Source organism: Zea mays, chromosome 1, assembly GCF_902167145.1.
Source record: "Zea mays cultivar B73 chromosome 1, Zm-B73-REFERENCE-NAM-5.0, whole genome shotgun sequence".
NCBI classification, from domain to species: Eukaryota; Viridiplantae; Streptophyta; class Magnoliopsida; order Poales; family Poaceae; genus Zea; species Zea mays.
Genome location: NC_050096.1, coordinates 16,928,456 through 16,935,153, shown reverse-complemented (window position 1 = coordinate 16,935,153; position 6,698 = coordinate 16,928,456). Strand labels below are relative to the sequence as shown.

Here is a 6,698-nt window from a genome sequence, read left to right as displayed (position 1 = left end):
CTGACTTATGCGCGCGCAGGCGTGCACTGTTCACTTTTACTGTTCTGTTGCAGACGACCGTTGGCGCTGTGTAGCCGTTACTCCGCTGGCACACCGGACAGTCCGGTGCTACACCGGACAGTCCGGTGAATTATAGCGGAGCGGCTCCCAGAATTCCCGAAGGTGGCAAGTTTGGAGTTGGGTTCCCTGGTGCATCGGACACTGTCCAGTGGCACATCGGACAGTCCGGTGCGCCAGACCAGGGCTGCCATCGGTTTAAATTTGCTCCTTTGTTTTGAACCCTTTCTTTTATCTTTGTATTGGTTTGTTGTGAACCTTTGGCACCTGTAGAACTCATAATCTAGAACAAACTAGTTAGTCCAAATAATTTGTGTTGGGCAATTCAACCACCAAAATTCATATAGGAAAAGTCATAATCTTAAAGTTGTTCGCCACCTTTATAGGTTTGTCTCGTTTAAGCAGATCTAGAACTATCTGATGTATAAATGTGTTTACTAGCCTCCTGGAACTAGTAATTGTATCACATTTGAGTCCCAGAGGATTGCGGCGCTTCAGTTACCGCTTTATTCTCAACGTTACAGTTTGAGGAGCATTAAAATAAGGAAGGAAATATATTCTTTTGAGACATTGGCGTAACTTTGTAGTGGTCTTTCCTGTATGATAGAAGGACCATATTCTTGTGCTCTTGGCGGTGGTTAATGGCGGCGGGAGGACATACAGAGGACATAAATCAACCAGGTACGTCTACTAGCATGGGTATCGTAGCTGTACCTGATGCTGTGACCGGAGACGCAGACGGTGTAGCTGTTACTCCATCGGCGGCGTTGAGGGCACCTGGAAATATTGATGACAACACAAGATCGGCAGAGATGGTAGGAGCAGATCAACACATCCCCATGAGACATATTGGGGCGCATGATTAAAACACACCTCACATTCTACAAAGTCATGTAAGTTCCGATAAGATCATAATATCAGTTACGTACATACTTTTGTATTGCTGTAGCAACACCACAGTAAATTTGGGGTGTCATTGATTCATAAATGTTAAATTTCTGTGCATGGCCAAACAATATTTATATAAGATTGATACCCAAAGTTGGTATGACATTTTGTAATGTCGACGAGGCTTATAATTTTTATAGTCGATATGCATATGAGGTTGGATTTCCGTTGAAGAAATATAGGGAATGAAAGAATTGTAAATGGTTGAATTGTTCAATGGAAGGAAAGAATGCTGAAAGTGGAGTTGGAAATCCAATGATGTGTAATACATGTTCGAAACGAACACAGTGCAAGGCTGGGATGAAACTTAAAAAAAATACGATGATGCTAAAGAGAATGTTATTTCTGTACGGATTGATCTGGTTAACTTTGAGCATAATCATGAATTCTGAAAGAAAGATACAGAAAAAGGGCAATTGCAATGCAACAAAACTCACGATCGTAATTATATGGAGTTCGTTAATGCGATGCAGGAAAGTAGGATTCCGCAACATTGCATTATGGATTTTGTTTCGAAAATGCATGGTGGTCCAGAAAACGTTCCAATAACCGCGCAGGACATGAGTAACCTGTAAGTGTATTCTTTATTGACAAAATGATTATTATATATTAATAGGCATATGTTAAAAATGTGTAGCGCATAATCATTATGTTTTGACAGCAAGAAAGCATGGCAAAAGGAAAGAAATGCAAATGATGTGTCGAAGCTATTATCTTTTTTTTTTCATTATGTAAAAAAGATAATCCATATTTTTTTCTCACTTTCAACTGGACAAAGAAGTAAAGATTTTAAACATATTTTGGTCCCATGCTAGCCAGTAAGCCGAGTACATTGACTTTGGTGATGCAGTTACATTTGATACTACACATAAGACTAATATGTATGATAAGCCATTAGGCATGTTTGTTGGTTCGAACCACCACCTACAGTGCACAATATTTGCGTTTGCTTTACTAGGAGACGAGACAGTCGATGCATTCGAGTGGGTCTTCAATATGTTCAAAACATGCATGGGATGTGACGGACCACGAGTAATGTTGACAGGTATGTTGTATATAAATGGTTCGTATTGATTAAACACATACTATATGCTATCGTAATTTTGTTTATAATCATGTATAATTTTACTTAATAATATATTGCATAATGTTATGTAAATGTTTTGATTTTAGATCAAGACTCTGCGATGCCAATCGCACTAGGCAGGGTCTTCCCAAACACAATATATCGGTTGTATTTGTGGCATGTGCAAAACATGTATATGCCCACTTGAATGAATTGTATGCAAGATTTGAGGAAGTGGATTTCAAAACAAGGTTCCAGTCTATAATACATCATCCATTGAATAAAATGGTGTTCGAGGTCGCCTGGCAAGTGATGCTAAATGATTTCCAGCTACACGAGAACAACACCTTGTCAGATTGTATGAAATATGTAAAGACTGGGTACCTGCATTTTTCAAAGGAGACTATTGTGGTCATATGGTCTGTACATAACGTAGCGAAAGCATGAACAAGCTAGTGAAGAGTGCCCATGTGGATGCAAACACACCGCTTCATCAATTTGCAAAGCAAATGATGAAGCTTCTGCATAGTAGGAAGATGAAAGAGGCCAAAGAGGCACTAGGATGCATGGTAAGTGACAAAACGAATACCATTTGTTTATACCATTTAACAAAAACAGGGAATAATTTAGTATTGTATAATTTGCAGGGTCAAAAGGATACAACTACATTGGAACAGAACAACGATATGCTTCTGGTTAGGGCTGGAAAATAAGCTCAAGGCTCGCGAGCTGGCTCGAGCTCGGAGCGGCTCGCGAGCCTCGAGCGAGCCGAGCTGAGCCATCTTTTTGGGCTCATTGCCGTAGCGAGCCGAGCCGAGCCGAGCCAACTCGTTCCGGCTCGCGAGCTATGACAAATTACTTTATATGTAGAATAATGATGGATATTGGCTAATTTTATAGATACTCTGTTTGTTCCTTAGCGTGTCATTATATATATGACAATTAATAATTTAGATTACTCATTATGATGAATGATATCTATATATTTCATATTTATATACTAATAATTCACTATATAATGGAATTATATATATCAGGGTGTGGCTCGCGAGCCGAGCCGTCTCGCGAGCCACTTTCAAGCCGAGTCGAGTCTGCCTCCCCAGCTCGTGAAATGTACGAGCCGAGTCGAGCTCGATCAACCACTGAGCTGCACCGAGTCGAGCCAAGATCGGCTCGTTTCCTGCCCTACATCTGGTTGCTAGTAGTGCTCCGGATGTGGAAGCTAGAAAGGTAATAACAATGTTAGAATATATTGTTAGATTATGAGATTGTAAATTGACTTAATATCTTTGATTTGTAGAAACTGAAGTTTCATATGGAAGGTGTAAACTTAGCAAGACCAGATAAGGCCAAGCCTAAGGGACGAACGATCAAAAGTAGCGAGCAACAAGTTCTTAGGTTGGGTGTGAAAGGAGCAAAGAAGATGAGCAGAAAGTGCCAAAAGTGTGGCATCGCTGATGGTCACAACAGTCGTACGTGTTTAACTGTGGAGGATAATAGGATTCGATTGGCTAACCTAGCTGGACGCAAGAGAGGACGACCTTCTGGTTCAAGGAACAAAATTGGAGGTGCAACACCAAAGTGGAATGAGACATCAACGTCAAAAAACGAACAGTGTATGTCGAAGATGATGATTCATCTGGTAGAGAGTAGAATACCAAAAGAATTATGAGATCATGGGTTGTTTTTGTGGTAACTACTGTTGCAAATGGATAAACGACATACCTTATACTTACAATATATGTTAAAAGTATATTTGGATGCAACTGTGAATCATGTGTTATATTTGCAAACCACATACAAACATCATAAATATATACTGATAATATCATAAATTTATGTGAAAGATATCATAAACATTATACACATATCAAGAATTTAGAAATCTACAAAGTAACATTGTTTGCGCACTATGGGTCAAAAAATAAGCATAACACGGTGCTGTTTATAGCATACACTTGTGACAAAAGAAGCATAATCAAATAAAGAAAACACACATGAAAATAAAAACATAGGAAACATTGCAGTTTAGACATTACTGTTCCAAGGTTGTCATTTACATAGCATATAAAACATCAACATCGACACCTGATTGTTCTACCGTCATTACCATAGTATACACACATAACTCCAGATGAAGTGTATGGAAATATTGTATACATAATATCTAACACAACTAAACTAGACTACATCCGTGAGAACTTGAATCTTTGGATGTCTGCAAGGAGCGAGATGGCTTTGTTCTTGCGATGGAATGTGATGTATTACAGTGCAAGAGACCGTAGATCCCTGGTGTTGTCCTACAAGCCAATAAAATTGTGTTAGCTAGACATAAGTACCGTATACTGACTTGGGGCCAATTATAAAACGAAATGATAAATTTGTACGTACTGGTTGTATGTATGACTTGTCAGGTCCTTCGATGCAGTCATAATAGTGAATATATCTCATAACATAGAACCCACAATCATTGGCGCCTGCTTCCATGGTCAATTGCAAAGTTGCCAAATTTTGGAAAGCATGACCTAGGGCGGACATGTTGCAGGGCTTTGTTTAGCCTACTCATTATAACCTTAGACCATGGTAACTTCCTACCACCTAAGTCCATTTTGGCAAAATGGTAATCCTTCCAAGTAGTACCATCAAGTTTTGGCCTGTAGGGATTAGAATCTAAAATGTGAATGTACCGTTTGACTGTATTGACAAAATACAATGTCCAGTGCCCCTTACTTAGCATGGGAATCATGATCTGATCGTGTAAAAAACATGAAGATTAACAATAACATATATGGTTATGCATTAAGATGTGAAATGCACCATTTAACGTAAATCATGTTTGCAAATTGTAAAACGGTTGTTACCGATTTGCATTTATCCAATTTGTCTGTCTCGGGCAATAAATTGTCGAGAAATGTGTGTAGGATAGTTTCATCAAACGGCTGTGGATTTCTGTTGTGCTGTTCCCGTTCCTCGATGTTCAGTAGGGACTGCAATAAAAAAATTAATGAAGTCAGTTTATTTGGGATACCATTGTGTATATGAATATGGTATAGATATGTTACGATAGTTTACCCCAACGTTAACGTCAAGAATTAATCTGTTGGAACTCATGGAAGGCTGATGATTTATGGCATCATCGTCAACACATTGAATGAAGCACTGCATGAACACATTATCGAGGCACTTCCCGTCGGCGAAAGATTCATATATATCAGAACATGTAGCACAATTTTCATCATAGTCTATTATGTTCCTGTGGACATTTTGATAACAATTAGTGAGTAAATGACTATTTGAGTAGCAGTATATCCACAATGGTGAATTGAGTGAACTTTATACCTGCTGTTGTCAAATCGCGTACCACACAAGTAGTCATGGAGAGCTCACACACATTGAATCTCTGAATCATGTGAGTCATGGTCAACCTGGGAAGTGTTTATGTCTGGTTCGGTTTCAATAGAAACCTAAAAAAGGTTATATGTTAGATAGATTTGCAGCTTTGTATAATTTTGGCAATTATAATGAAAATATATATTAATGTACTGATATATTCAGATGGAGTCTGGTCAAAACATGGGCCACTGTCGGGGAGATCTGATTTTGCCGCCGACTAGACACTTCCTGGACACTGTAAAAATTATGGTAGTTATGGATTAGTTGTTTAGTACACTACTTATTATATAAAAATACTGCGAGTGGGAATAATCATACATTTATTTGCGGCGTCGTATCAAATATCGGCGAGCAAGATTCCATGTGGAATGTTGATTGTGCATTATGGTGTTACTTGAGGAGTGATGTTTTGTTGCTCGACGTGTTCTTGCCAATATCACCGTGTTGACCATGACGACAATGTAATGAGTTATATGCTAATTAGAAAAAACATTGAATATAAACCTTCAAGGAAAAAACAAGCAATTAAAAAAATAGCATTGCCACTGGGATTGTATGCACTAGTAGATCAATGTCAACTTCATCAGGGCAACTTTGTAATAGTACACGAATATGCTGTTGCCTTAACAGTAATTCATGTACCCGTGTGTGTGTCAACTGCGTCAAAGGCTGCGATGCTGGAGTAGACATCTCTGATACAGTTCGGGTGGCCGGACTCCTACATGCTTCTTTATGTAACATTGAAGCAACATAAACAAATTATTTAATAATGACATCATAACCATATTTAAAGGTTTGCATAACTGTGTGCAGTCACATAAAAACCAGTAAACTGACTAACTTGCTAAATGGTGATGAATATCATCTGATTTTTTGGATGCTTGCTGCACATCATAACCATCTTCATTCTCATCTGATTCAGCACGGAGGACTTCATCAATTAACTCGGCAAATACATCAGATAGATTATATTGTATCTCAACAATCCGGTAAAGAGTCTGTTTGATCACTGAACAAGCCTTGCCAACCTCCGTGTCATAATGCACCAGCTTCTCTATGAATCCAAGTCGGTGGCGAGGTGGGAGCTGGTTGAGCTTGCTTGAAATCAATTATCTTATCAGTGGGAGTTGGATGTGAATGGTGTGATGGCCACATGGGTCGGGACGTGGGACATCAAATGTGTTTGTCCTATTTCTATGTTATTGTAAAATAAATATTATTAAGTAAATGGATA

General features: G+C 38.8%; 1 long non-coding RNA gene across 1 annotated transcript; it reads left to right on the top strand.

The window, feature by feature from the left end:
- Nucleotides 1-470: 470 nt before the first annotated feature.
- Nucleotides 471-6,377, top strand: LOC109939343 (uncharacterized). The gene is made up of 6 exons (XR_002265497.1): nt 471-950; nt 1,479-1,576; nt 1,964-2,050; nt 2,179-2,640; nt 2,719-3,301; nt 3,372-6,377. It is a non-coding gene; the product is annotated as an uncharacterized lncRNA (long non-coding RNA).
- The last annotated feature ends 321 nt before the right edge of the window (nt 6,378-6,698 follow it).